Source organism: Triturus cristatus, chromosome 4_1, assembly GCF_964204655.1.
Source record: "Triturus cristatus chromosome 4_1, aTriCri1.1, whole genome shotgun sequence".
Classification (NCBI taxonomy): domain Eukaryota; kingdom Metazoa; phylum Chordata; class Amphibia; order Caudata; family Salamandridae; genus Triturus; species Triturus cristatus.
In genome coordinates, this window is record NC_140585.1 from 808,431,041 (window position 1) to 808,445,374 (window position 14,334).

Genomic DNA, 14,334 nt, shown 5'->3' on the forward strand with positions numbered 1-14,334 from the left:
CTCCAATAATTGAAGTACCCAGTGAAAACTCAATCTCTGATGTAAGACACAATTACACGTACATCATTGGACAGATTCATCCACAAACAAGACGGAAGAGACGCTGTGCACAACAAACGCCGTGCGCGTGCACATCATCGCGCCTGTCTGCTGCTTGTTTATATATGCATCGCGCTTTCACCTTTAGTGAAAGTGCGATGCAAAAATAAACACGCGTGTCTGGAAGAGAAGCCATGCACGAGCGTTTGGGAGCTAAATCTCCAGTCCAGGTGGGCGGGGTCTAACGGCGACAGGGCAGACACAAACCCCACTTCCAAAGAAGCGGGACACAATAGCAATGACTGTAGATCTCGCCAAGGCGAAGCAGCGCATGCGCTGCAACATAGGCGAGACCTAAAAAGCTGTAGATAACAGGTAGATGCCCAAGTATTGTTCGGGAATCCAAAACCAAATATGTTTCTCTTCCCACAAAACAAATGTCAAAGTCAGCTTACCGCAAAACATCCAATACCACACCACGCACGAGGAAAACTCCTGAAATCGGCCTGCAGAACACCCTTGTGAAGAAAATCCTCACTTCCGCATTACCGAAAGTGACAGAGTATGAATGGCTACAGCAGGAGCCACTGAAACAGTAGGGTGTGTCAACGCATAACTTCTTCCTTCTGGAAAGGGGGGGCTCTTGGCCCCCCGCCTGCATGGCAGTGCGGCGACCTCCCCCGGACTTCTCGGTGGTGGGGGCGTGTCCACTGGGGCGCGCCCTACCACCGATTGGCTGCTTACGTGACCCGGATGTCGTTAATCGACATCCGGGTCGGAGGGGAGGGGGGGCGGGCCACTGGGGTGGGATAAAGAGGTAGGGAGCGCCCAGGTGACCCCCTTGTTGCCTGGACGCTACCCCACACAACGGACGTGCCCCGGCGTTCAGGGCGCTCAGGGACATTAGATACATCATTGTCAACAGGTGTGAGTGACTATCCTTAACAAAGACTCTAATACAGATTGTTTCCTAACCGAGTCTAAAATCCTCCTCTGCATTTTTGTATACTAACATTTCTGGGCCATATGGCAAGGTCGCTAACCGGTGTCAGGTCCTACTAGCTGCGCCTCCCCTACAGGTGCGCGCATGCGCAGCCGGGCCCGGTAATTACCCGGTCCACGCCGTGAACTTCATTTACCCACTAAAGGAGGGCCCTTACTCTGCGCCATCCGGTGACGTCATGAGTATGCGCGCGCGGGGTGGCTACCAGCCTAAGGAAAGCGTGACTCCCCAACCCGCGCCCCTTTGAAGCACCAGTTACCTTGCCCCTGAAGTTCTAGGAGGGGGCAATGGCCCCTCCCCCTGGGCGGGCACCTCCGTAGGATGATGCCCGCCCCCTCAGACCTTCAAATAGTTGCTCACCGGTCATGACCTTACCGCATGCCCCATACCTAATAAATACGACGACCTATGGGAGAAAATTCTAAAGGACAACTACACTGACTAAAAAATCACACGTCATGTATAACACCATAAAGCTACAAGGGAAAGAAAAGGCCTAAACACGACTGCACCAGTTCCACATAATACAGGATCATTCCTTACCTTGGGAGAAAAAAGGCCTACGAGAAAGCATAGTCAAGAACATAACTGCACATTACAATATTGCTCACTACAATGGGAGAAAAAGTCCTAAAAGAAAACCTCATCAGAAACTAACATTTCTTAACATTTTACCGCGCCCAATGTCCGCTAGTCGGACTAGCAACGCGTCAACCACGTACTCCAGGGATGGTGGGTGGGGAAAATTAAGCGCCCTGAACGCCGGGGCACGTCCGTTGTGTGGGGGAGCGTCCAGGCAACAAGGGGGTCACCTGGGCGCTCCCCACCTCTTTATCCCACCCCAGTGGCCCGCCCCCCCTCCCCTCCGACCCGGATGTCGGTTAACGACATCCGGGTCACGTAAGCAGCCAATCGGTGGTAGGGCGCGCCCCAGTGGACACGCCCCCACCACCGAGAAGTCCGGGGGAGGTCGCCGCACTGCCATGCAGGCGGGGGGCCAAGAGCCCCCCCTTTCCACATGGTCAGTGACTGGCTACCGCCCTCCCCCTGTGACCACACCACCCCCGGACACAGCACATAGACGTGGTATCTTTGGAAGGCGGGAGGTCGCGAGACCCCCCCGGCCGTATTTATTAAGTACAAAAACAATAAATTTTTAAATTTGCATGATAAACAGTTATACAAAAATCAGCAGGACATTAGATACATCATTGTCAACAGGTGTGAGTGACTATCCTTAACAAAGACTCTAATACAGATTGTTTCCTAACCGAGTCTAACATCCTCCTCTGCATTTTTGTATACTAACATTTCTGGGCCATATGGCAAGGTCGCTAACCGGTGTCAGGTCCTACTAGCTGCGCCTCCCCTACAGGTGCGCGCATGCGCAGCCGGGCCCGGTAATTACCCGGTCCACGCCGTGAACTTCATTTACCCACTAAAGGAGGGCCCTTACTCTGCGCCATCCGGTGACGTCATGAGTATGCGCGCGCGGGGTGGCTACCAGCCTAAGGAAAGCGTGACTCCCCAACCCGCGCCCCTTTGAAGCACCAGTTACCTTGCCCCTGAAGTTCTAGGAGGGGCCAATGGCCCCTCCCCCTGGGCGGGCACCTCCGTAGGCTGATGCCCGCCCCCTCAGACCTTCAAATAGTTGCTCACCGGTCATGACCTTACCGCCACAGGCCAGCATTGTTAACCGACGATCTGGCCTCCCCCTTTACCTAGACCTAAACCAAGAGCGCGCTTATTTTGCAAATCCCTCCAACCAACTCCAGACATTATTAGACCACAAGACGTTCGCTGCCTCCGTCAAGTGCACCCCGTCCCTCAAGTAAAATTGCTCGCCCCAGATACACCCATGTGGAATCGTCTGCAACTGGGGGGTCCGAAATAATTTGTCCAACTGTGTGTTGACCCTCCGTACCGAGTGGTTCAACGCCCTGACCGAGACCCCCCCTCGCCACTGCCACCGAGGGATAAGTTGAGACCAAACTACTGTGGAACCCGGGCAAGCCCTGGCCACCCACCCCGCAGTGGAAATGATCTCCTCAATAAGCACGCGCCTCCCCAATTTTGCCAAATCATTCTCCCCCAGGTGAAGTATCACCACTGACGGGGGGGGGCCGCTGCTGAGCTAAGAGTCCCTGGAAAAAATCCCGAAACTGGCTGAGGCATAAACCCCCCCTCCCGAAAAATGATATAACAAACCCCTTTTGCACTGCACGCGTCCTACGGTCTCCTGAAAGAAAAACATGTTCCGCACGCCTAACATAAGAGTGGCCCACAATCCAAGTCACCAATTTCTTGTGTCCTCCGTGCTGTGCCGATGTCGGTCGTTGGCGCCCGGTGACGAGTTCCTCCCCTGCGTGACAGGTTTGAGAAACTGCAAAAAACCAGAAACATACCCGGCGTGAGCACCATTCTGTCACAACATGTCAATTCGTACATAACTCTTGTAACGTTCAGACGACCATCTCCCCAATGTCTTCACATTCTCCACTGAGAGACCCCTTGCTACTGCCTCAGTTGCTGCCCCAATCCTAAATGAGTGGGTGCCGAATTCCCTTGGATCAAACCCTGCCAGACTGACCGTTAGCTCCAAGACTCGCCTAAACTGGTACCTAGTCAATGGTGTACCATCGGCGTGACACAGCAGTGTGTCCCCCGCCGTGCACTCCCGCTGCCTGCAGAAAGCCTCCACGTGAGAAACCGGGCAGCAGGGGTTGGCCCGCGCCCGGTGGAGCACTATGGTGTGACCCCGAGAGTCCTGATCAGTTTTCGATCTCTGAATTGTTATTCTCATAACGTCCTCCCTGATCTCCACACCAGCCCACCGTAGACCGCCCACTCTATCAGCTTTTGACCCAGCAACTAACTCCCCAACCCTCAAAGCCCCATAGAAGGCCAGGGAAAACGCCGCCTTGAACAAGATAACCTCCCACTGGGAGCTACAAACACTGTGCAGCGCCCCCAATAAGGCCGTCAGCCGTGCCAATCCAATGGGCCTTCTCCTATCGCCCCGGTAACCCTGTAAACGGCGCCAACCCCTCAAGGCCTTGCGCACCAGAAAGGTGTTAGTGGGATCTCGCATACCCTTACCCTGCGCAAAGAAGGAGACCGCCGCCCTATGTCTGTTCGCAGTCGCCACTGAGCGCCCTTCCCTGTGCATTGATTCTAGGTAAGCTGCAAAGCTGTCCTCCTGGGCCCACCTAGCCTCCCATTCCTGCCCCAAAAAGGCCCGGTAAGACAAAAACGCCCCTTCGTAAGCTGTCTTGGTCCTGGGGGCTAAGCTAGCAACCACGAGGTCCTGTAATCTGGGGCACCAATCTGCCAAAGTACTGCCGGGAATTGCGCCGGCTGGGGATCTGCCGCAGGAAGATGTTCCCTGAAAACCTGCATTTGAAAGCGAGAAAGGGAGTCAGCTGCATTATTGAAGACGCCAGGGACATGCTTGGCTCTGAAAACCACATTCCATTTTAAGCATTGCAACACAATCTCCTTCAGTAAACGGAGTATGAATGGACAGCGTGCCCCCTGCTGGTTTATGCATTTCACAACCATCATGTTATCCGACCAGAACACCACGGATCGGTTGCATAAGTGTTCCGGCCAGACCATCAATGCTACCCATATCGGAAAAAGCTCCAGAAAGCCAATATTGGTAATCAGTCCCTGTGTCCTCCATTCCGCTGGCCACCGCTGGGCGACCCACCTGGTACCCAGAATGGCGCCAAAGCCGGTACTCCCAGCAGCGTCCGTCCATAAGCCCAATTCCGCCGATGTGGAGGGAGGACCCGGCCACACTACTCTGCCATTAAAATCCTCCAAAAATGCCATCCAAATAAGCATATCCTGGCGAACCTCAGATGACAACCTCGTGTGGTGGTGTTTCTCCCGTAGTCCTTTCATAGCTTGGGCAATAGAGCGTGAAAAAGGGCGTGCCATTGGGATGACCCGAAGCGCAAAATTCAATTGCCCCACCACCTCCTGTAGCTGTTGCAATGTAACCTTGTCTTTGCGTAGGCATTGACGTAGGGCTGCTCTAAAGCTAGATACCTTAGCCCTGGGTAACCTGAAGCATCCCTCCACGGAATCAATTTCGATACCAAGGAATTCCAAACAGGTGGACGGGCCCACCGTCTTCCCCGGCGCTAGCGGGACCCCAAAAGCCCGCATGAGCACGCAAAATTCCTGCAACGCCCAAGCACACTCCTGAGATCCCGCCGCACCTAAGAAAAGGAAATCGTCCAGATAATGCATAACCTGCCAGTGCCCCGTCACCTCCCTCATGACCCATTCCAAAAATGAGCTAAACGCCTCAAAGTAAGCACATGAGATAGAACAGCCCATGGGCATACATTTATCCATATAGAACTTGCCATCGAAAGTGAAACCTAAAAGATGATGGTCCAGAGGATGGACTGGGAGGAGGCGGAAGGCAGATTCTATGTCAGATTTTGCCATCAATGCACCTGGCCCCAGTGCCCGCAATAAATCAACTGCCTGGTCAAATGAGGCATACTTGACACTACAAATCCCCTCATCAATCGCATCATTCAGTGACGCACCTCTCGGTGCCGACAGGTTGTGGATCAATCTGAACTCCCCTTTCTCTTTTTTGTGTACTACCCCTAGTGGAGAACACACAAAATCGGGGACAGGCACCTTCTGGAAAGGGCCAGCTATCCTACCCAGGGACAGTTCCTTGCTAATCTTAGCAGCCACCACTGCGGGGTTATGTTGCACCGACAGTTGGTTCCTGCAATGTGCGCTACCTGTGTAGCCCCCTGCCGGGATCCTAAAACCTTGAGAAAAACCTTCCTGCAGTAGAGTGGCCGCTGTGTGATTCGGGTACCTATTCAACCAAGGGATCATTGCCAAAACATCTATAGGGGTTGGGATATCCCGAATATCTGCACTACACTGGCTTCCCCCTCCCCCGCTGACTGTGGTTGCCCTGCTTGGACCTGCAAGATGACTCGGGGTGGGAGGGATGACCGCAGATCGAACATGCATGTCTGAATTTACAGGTGCCAGGGGCCCTCGTGCAGGTGCGCTTAATAAAGTCCCAACACACCCCTTTCCTCTCATACCCCCCCCTACCCCTACCCGGGACCTCACTCCCCTGAGCCGCCCGAAAGGGGTGTTGAGGTCTGGTGGAGTACCCCCTGACCGCAGTGGTGGACTGTAGTGGGGCAGAGGTCCCTGAGAACTGCCTATGCCATGACACAGAGTCCACCTTGTCCCATGCCAATGATGTGTCAAATTCCTTAGCTTTCCTGAAATTGACATCGTACTCCTTCCAGGCATCCCCCGGGTACTGCTCGCTCCACCCCACAATCCTACTCTGGTAGCAAGCCAATGGCGCCTGCACATTAGGAGGCCGTTCGGCCATGATGGTCGTGAACACTGCGAAAGCCCTAACCCAATTGAGCAAAGTTTCCTCTACCCTAAATCTAGCACACTGTGCCCTCCACTCACTTGGATGCATCCACTCCTTTAGTGTCTTTGCCTGTTCCATCTCCCTGTGATCCAGTAGCAATGAAAAAATGTAAACATATTTTCCCGCCCAAATCAATTCCTTCGTTGCCTGAGACACATGTTGTGCCAAATTCTCACTCCTAGAGGGCAATGACCCATCACCCAAGAGAGGCAGTGCCACCTCCTTACCATTTTCCTGCGCCGCGGCCGGTTGACCACCATCTGCCTTCGGTTGGGCGGGGCTGGAACCTGCAAGTGAAGAAGAGGGGGGAACCGCAGCTCTATCCGCTGCCGCTGCTGATTTAATCTTTTCTACCAACTGTGCTGCTTCTGCTGCATGATCTGACGACGCTGGTAACACACCCCCCTTTTTTAGCCAAGGCAATAAAGCCGCTATCTGAGATACCAATTCAGGCGGGACCGAGTCCGGGCTATCTGCTGGGACTACGGGCGCCCCGGGGGGCATGGCCGGTGGCACTGGCATGGTAGGCAGCGGAGTGACCGGCGGCGGCAGACCCGGCACTGGGATCGGTAGCACGGGCGGGGAAGTAGGCCCCACAGGAGGTAGCGCCGGCGGCATGGCAGGAGCCGATGTAACGGGTGCCGGGACAGGTACAAGGGGTACCGAAACCGCGGGTGGGATCGAAACCGGTACCACTGGGGCTGGGGCACTGCGCCTTCGCTTCTTAGCCTTAGACGTCTTGGGCGGGCTAACAAAATCCCCTCTTGACAAGGGTGCCTTCCGCTGCCGCGCGGGCCTGCCTGAAGAGACTGGGGGGCCAGTAAACCTTTCATTCATGCGGGCCTCCAATTCATCCACCTTACTCAATCTCCTATTAATGCTGTTCATCTCCTGCATCATGGCCTGCATCATAGCCTCCATCCTGGACCCCCCTTCACCACCCATTGACCCCGGCATGACTTGGGTGCACCGCCCTACACTAATATCCTAATACAGGCGTAAGTACGCTTATTACCTTCACCAGATGGAGGATATACAGGGGGCTGTAAGCACCATGCAACCGTAACCGCAACGCCCCGGCTTATCCGGTTTGTCAGGGGTGAGTAAACTCTAACGTAGACCCACCCGGCGGCTACCAGAAGCAATGCAATGCGAGCCCCCCGCTCTCCTCTTACCGTTCAAGATCCGGCGCACTTTCAGCCGGAATTTCGCCCGCGACCACACTGAAGTCTGCCACTCCGCTCGCTACGTGAGATACAGGATACAGCGTTAACGTGCCTAAAATAGAAAATGCATTAATACATGCTAGTGTTAAATACAACCAGCCGGTGAAAAAAAACGGACTGGTGAAAAAAACGGACTTGGCGACGAGGAGGATGTTAGACTCGGTTAGGAAACAATCTGTATTAGAGTCTTTGTTAAGGATAGTCACTCACACCTGTTGACAATGATGTATCTAATGTCCTGCTGATTTTTGTATAACTGTTTATCATGCAAATTTAAAAATGTATTGTTTTTGTACTTAATAAATACGGCCGGGGGGTCTCGCGACCTCCCGCCTTCCAAAGATACCACGTCTATGTGCTGTGTCCGGGGGTGGTGTGGTCACAGGGGGAGGGCGGTAGCCAGTCACTGACCATGCGTATTGCTGAAATAAATGTGACGTGATTGGCTAAGAGTGCTAAACCAATGGATGAAGATGGTGCATCTGTGCGTCTGATTCATTGCTAAGGATGCACTGAATAGGCTAAGACTTGTGATGCGATGAACATTGTTGTTTCCTTCGAGCTTGTATCCCTGGAAACAGAAGAGGCATGCACAAGGAATACCACAATACAAGGGCTTCGTAGGCCAACCATTTGCCAGTGGCAAGAAAAAGGTAAAAATGCAGAATTCCAAAAACTGGAAATAGACCAAACCTGCCAGCGTCAGTCCAGAGTACAGCAAGCAATTTTCCTCTCAGTAGACAAGGCACTCCGGTAAGAAATCCAAGAGTATAAGGTAAAACTTAGGTTCACTTGAAGACCAAATCTCTCCTGTGCTGCAGAACAGTGGTAGCAAATAAGTCTTCAAATCATCGACAATTGTAAAATTCCAATCCAATCCAAGGAAGTTTTATATTAAAAACGTTATTCATAGTACAGTACCACAGGACTGCAGGTGGCAAGTCCTCTGGAAATATAACTCCCACATAGAATTTGGAACCTGCTGCATGGCAACAGGCTACTCACAATATTTGAATACACACGTTTACATACAGCAGTGTTGGAACTGGCCCTTTTTGCAGGTTTATCCCCAAACTTTTTGCCTTCCTCCACTATTTTATTCTGACCTGTTTTTGATGGTTCTTTGAGACTGAACCACTGCTGAGTGCATGTGTCCTCTTCTGTAAACTTGGTAAGATTGATCTACACCTGTTTAGCATATTTAATTTACCTGTAAATCCCTTGCACAGTGGTATCCCATTGTAAAGAGTTTAGCGAGATGAAAAAGGCAGGGAGCTTGATATGTTTTGTCTCTCACTATTTTTATTAGATAGCAGACAATCGTTGAGTCTCAAAACTAATATATTCTTCTTTTTGTTCCTTTTCTCTTCGTCTAGGGTCCTTGGAGGTTCCTCTACTTCCTCTTTCCCAACGGTACTGGGAGAGCCATACTCCTCCAGGAACGTGGCGGGACAATTTGCGATAGCGTCGCCTTTCTTCAGCTTCCCCGGCTTCTGCAGGTGACTTCACAATGAGCGTCTCTTCGTTCGTCGAGGAAGGATACGGCGGGTCTTCTTGTCGGAGTTTCTCTGCTGGGGGCTCTCGGTCGCTGTCCATCCCGGAATGGTCGCATGGGTCTCTCTCTCGGCGTTCGTCTAGTGGTGGCTTTTTCGGCCTGCTCTGGATGCCCTCTTTTCTCTCTCCCTTTCCAACGTTAAAAAAAAACCTCATGGCACGGGGCGAATGTCATTGGATCCTCTGGCTCCGTGATGTCAGCACAGAAGGAAATAAGGAAGTCCTGTTCCTTAAAGAGATTGTGTTCTATTTGAAATGATTCCTTCTTGTGGAAGACGGTATGTGTCCAGTGTGGCTGTGAATAAAGGAGAGGGGCTATGTAATGAGGCAATTGATCATCTTCCTCCTCCTTCTCAATTACGTCATGAAGCAGATCCACCACTTCGTGACACGCCCCTCCCCTAGACCTCTCCCGTTCAGGGAGATGGGTAACACAGAAGAGGACGTCAGCATTCCCTTTCTCAGAGACCTTACGGTGTCTAACTTCAAACGCAAACGGCTGGAGTGCGAGGAACCAGCGAACGATACGAGGATTATTACCCTTGTTGGTGCTCATCCACAACAAGGGGGCATGATCAGTTTATAAGGTAAAAGGAGACCCTTACCGATAGGACTTCAATTTTTCCACAGCCCATTTGATGGCAAGACACTATTTTTCGATTACGGGATACTTCAGTTCCCGGGGAGCAGTGCATAATTTGTGCCTGTGGTTTCCGGTGTGCAGCCCCAGCCCTTAATTGTCAGCACCTGCTCTGGTGACAGCCCACCACATGATGGCGCTGTCCTTTTTAATTTTGAGATGAGCTCAGCAACCGTATTTAATAGGTCAATATACACTGGAAACCAGCCTCTCATGCCATTATTATGGCTTTGTGTGGCTGGAAATCATCTGAATTGTCAAACTTGTAGGATGTTGATGCTTAGGTTTTATGTTGGTACTGTCAATGGCAGCACTGGCAGGGTGGTGCAGGCTGCAGTAGCCTCCAAGAAGGCCCTGGTACTTAACTTTTGACAAATTAAGCACTGCCGGGGAAACAGTTTGTGACTGATGAACAATATGGGAAGTTTAATACCCGCCTTGGATAGCTGAGATAAAACGGCTCCCAACCTGGTTTCAGAGGAGTCTGTCTGTAGTATAAAGGGTTTGCTGAAGGTGGGGGATACCAAAATGGAACTAGAGGTTATAGCTTTCTTGAGCTCTTAAAATGCTTCTTGTACGACTCGTGATGGTTTTACTAGGTCTTTTGTTTTCACCTCCTTCTGTAGGAGATCGAATAGGGGACCTGCAATCTCGAAGTATCTGGGCACAAACCTCTAGTAGTATCCTAATAACCCCAGAAAGGCACTCTCCTTCTTGGTGGTGGGAATAGGGGTGTTCAGGATAGCCTTTATTTTCTCTTGTTGGAATTCTATAACACCATCTCCTTAGATGTATCCCAGGTACTTGACTTTGTTGAAGTCTACTCTGAATTTCTTTGCATTGACATGTAACCCTGCAGATTTTAGGGACTGAAAAACCTCCTGAAATGGGTAAGATGTTGTTCCCATGAGGGACTGAATATCAAGATGTCGTCTAGATAGGCTGACGAGTATGTTTGGTGATTGTGGAGTACCTTTTTCATGAGTCTCTGAAAAGTGGCAGGGGCTCCATGTAGACTAAAAGGAAGTATAGTGAATTTATATAAGCAATTTGGGGTGGCAAAGACGGTCTTTTCCTGATCTTCTGATCTAAGGGGTACCTGCCAGTACCGTTCGTGAGGCCAATGGTTGATATGTATTGGGATTCTCCAAATTTCTCAATTAGCTAATTGATTCTGGGTAGAGGGTAGGAATCAAATTCGGATATGGAAGTGACGGCCCTGAAGTCAATGCAGAACCTTATTGATCCATCTGGCTTTGGGACCAATATTATATGAGAGGACTAATTGCTCTGTGAAGGATTTATGACCCCCATTTTTAACATGTCTACCTCAGCAGCAATGGCTTGATTCCTAGTGGTAGGTATCCGGTAGCGTTGTTGCTTTATTACTTCCCCTGGAGGGGTGACAATAGTATGTTCTACAAGGGCTGTCCTACCTACGAGATTAGAGAACATAGAGGAAAAGGGGCGTAACATCTCTTTAAGAGATGACATCTGTCCTACGTTTAGGGTATCGTTTACAACTAGCTGATCCAGATTGGAAGGATCTGGGTTTGGCTCAGGTAAGATTATGTGGGTGGTTTTAGCAAGGGGACCTAACCATTTCTTCAGGATGTGAATGTGGTACATTTGGGTTTTCCTAGAAGATATCTGTAGTCGATAGGTTGTATGACCGACTATGCCTACTATTTTATATGGTCTCTTCCATTCTGACCTTACTTTGGAGAGGGACATGGGGAGGAGGACAAGGACCCAGCAATTGATTTGTAGGTGTCTCCATTTCTTTCCTCTATTGTAAAATGTATTTTGTCTCACCTGCGCTTTCTCTAGTTTGGAATGGCTTGCTCACGAAGTTTCCATATACGGGTTTTTAGTCCCTGAGTATATTCCAAGAGATTCTGGGTCTCTTCTGGTTTTTGTTAATCCCAGGCCTCCTTCGTCATCTCTAGCAGAGCCCTGGGTTGTCGGCCGTAGAGAAGCTCAAAGGAGGAGCAACCCAGGCTACTCTGAGCTTGGCTTCGAATGACAAAGAGGGTGAGGGACAGTTCTTCCCTTCGCTTGTCAACTTCTTTTTAAGTGTTAGCTTAAGAGTCCCTTTGTACCTCTCACATAAGTGATCTATTTGCGGCTGATAAGCAGATGTTTTTATGAGGGAGAAGTCCAACGTTTTACAGACCTGACATATAAGATGTGATACAAACAGGTGACCCTAGTCTGTTAGGATCTCCTGGGGAAACCGTACTCCAGGGAAGAGCTCTATTTTGTTAGCAAGGATTGTTCTGCTCGATTTTCCCGGCCTTCTTGTGAGAAAAAGTGATTGTATGTGACTTCAGTCTCTTACCATTCAAGTCTAAGGGTTAGAGTAGTGAATGGAGCCTATTTACTAGGCACTTCGACATGATTCTGTGCTCTTCCCCATAGATCAGGGCTTGCACACATAGCCTAGGGGATAGATTTGTTAGTATTAGGGATAACCTGTCCTGTAGTGAGGGTATTTCATGGAGCCGTGCTGAATTCAGGCCTGGTAGGCCTCAAACGGGAGAGACTCCATCTTTCTTTCTGCTCCGGCAGCTTGGGATGCTTCTAGGTCAAATGTAATGTTTTAGTTATGAGGTGTTATTCGCTTGGAGAGAACCGGTTCAGGCCGGCCCTTATCGAAGGATTGTATTTTTCTTCATGCCGAAGACACTACATCAGGCCGGCCGGCTGGGAACGTGTCCTTGGTACGGGGAGGTACAAGAATTTGGTGGGCGGCAGGTTACGGGCCGGAATTTTCCATGAGGAAACGCACCTCTATATTAGTGAAAGTCTGAGGCAGTTACATGTTCAGTCCGTAGGCGGCATCTAGCCGTTAGCAGTAAAGCTACTACTTATTCCAGGGAAGACAGACGCCATCTTGAAGGCGGAGAAAAACCGAGAGACAGATACTCTCCTAGCAGAATAGCCAGAGAGGAGAGAGTAGCCGATAAGGAAGAGGTCCCAGTGACTCGGAGAAGGATGACTGCGGAGGTGTGAATTCCAGGCGAGCCGAGGCACAGACGAGAAGGGAACCTAGATGACCACTGAGTGCAGGCTACACACTACTAAGGTGATGTCGACCCTTTCTTATTAGAGTACACAACTTAATCTTTCACTTCTCTTTGCAGGTTATGTGTTATATTGTAATGTTATGTGATTGCGTATGTAATGAGTAATAAAGTACCCAGTTTGTAGTGAACCAACATGTGCTGCGTGTTCTTGTATGAGAGGGTAGCCTATTCTTCTAGTCAGCTGCGGCTACATGAACAGATGTTAACCCTGATCAGGTAAGTGGTAACTGAATAAGGGAAAGAGGAGCCCCTCGAACCGGAGAACAGGATATGCTCGAACTGGCAGTCCTTGTGCGATCTGATGAATAGTGAGACTGATTCCCTTTTTGTATGTTATGGTGATCATAGGATGAACTGTCGTATGAGACTGCCGTCTGGGTAGAGAGGTCTGGATTCGTATGGGATCGCGAGGCCGCCACTTGTGATACTGCCGTCTGGGTAGAGAGGTCTGGATTCGTATGGGATCGCGAGGCCGCCACTTGTGATACTGTCGTATGGGCAGAGAGGTCTGGATTCGTATGGGATCGCGAGGCCGCCGATTGTGCTGAGACTGCCATCTGGGTAGAGAGGTCTGGATTCGTATGGGATCGCGAGGCCGCCACTTGTAATACTGCCGTCTGGGTAGAGAGGTCTGGATTCGTATGGGATCGCGAGGCCGCCACTTGTGATACTGTCGTATGGGCAGAGAGGTCTGGATTCGTATGGGATCGCGAGGCCGCCGATTGTGCTGAGACTGCCGTCTGGGTAGAGAGGTCTGGATTCGTATGGGATCGCGAGGCCGCCACTTGTGATACTGCCGTCTGGGTAGAGAGGTCTGGATTCGTATGGGATCGCGAGGCCGCCACTTGTGATACTGTCGTATGGGCAGAGAGGTCTGGATTCGTATGGGATCGCGAGGCCGCCGATTGTGCTGAGACTGCCGTCTGGGTAGAGAGGTCTGGATTCGTATGGGATCGCGAGGCCGCCACTTGTGATACTGTCGTATGGGCAGAGAGGTCTGGATTCGTATGGGATCGCGAGGCCGCCACTTGTGATACTGTCGTATGGGCAGAGAGGTCTGGATTCGTATGGGATCGCGAGGCCGCCACTTGTGATACTGTCGTATGGGCAGAGAGGTCTGGATTCGTATGGGATCGCGAGGCCGCCGATTGTGCTGAGACTGCCGTCTGGGTAGAGAGGTCTGGATTCGTATGGGATCGCGAGGCCGCCACTTGTGATACTGTCGTATGGGCAGAGAGGTCTGGATTCGTATGGGATCGCGAGGCCGCCACTTGTGATACTGTCGTATGGGCAGAGAGGTCTGGATTCGTATGGGATCGCGAGGCCGCCACTTGTGATAC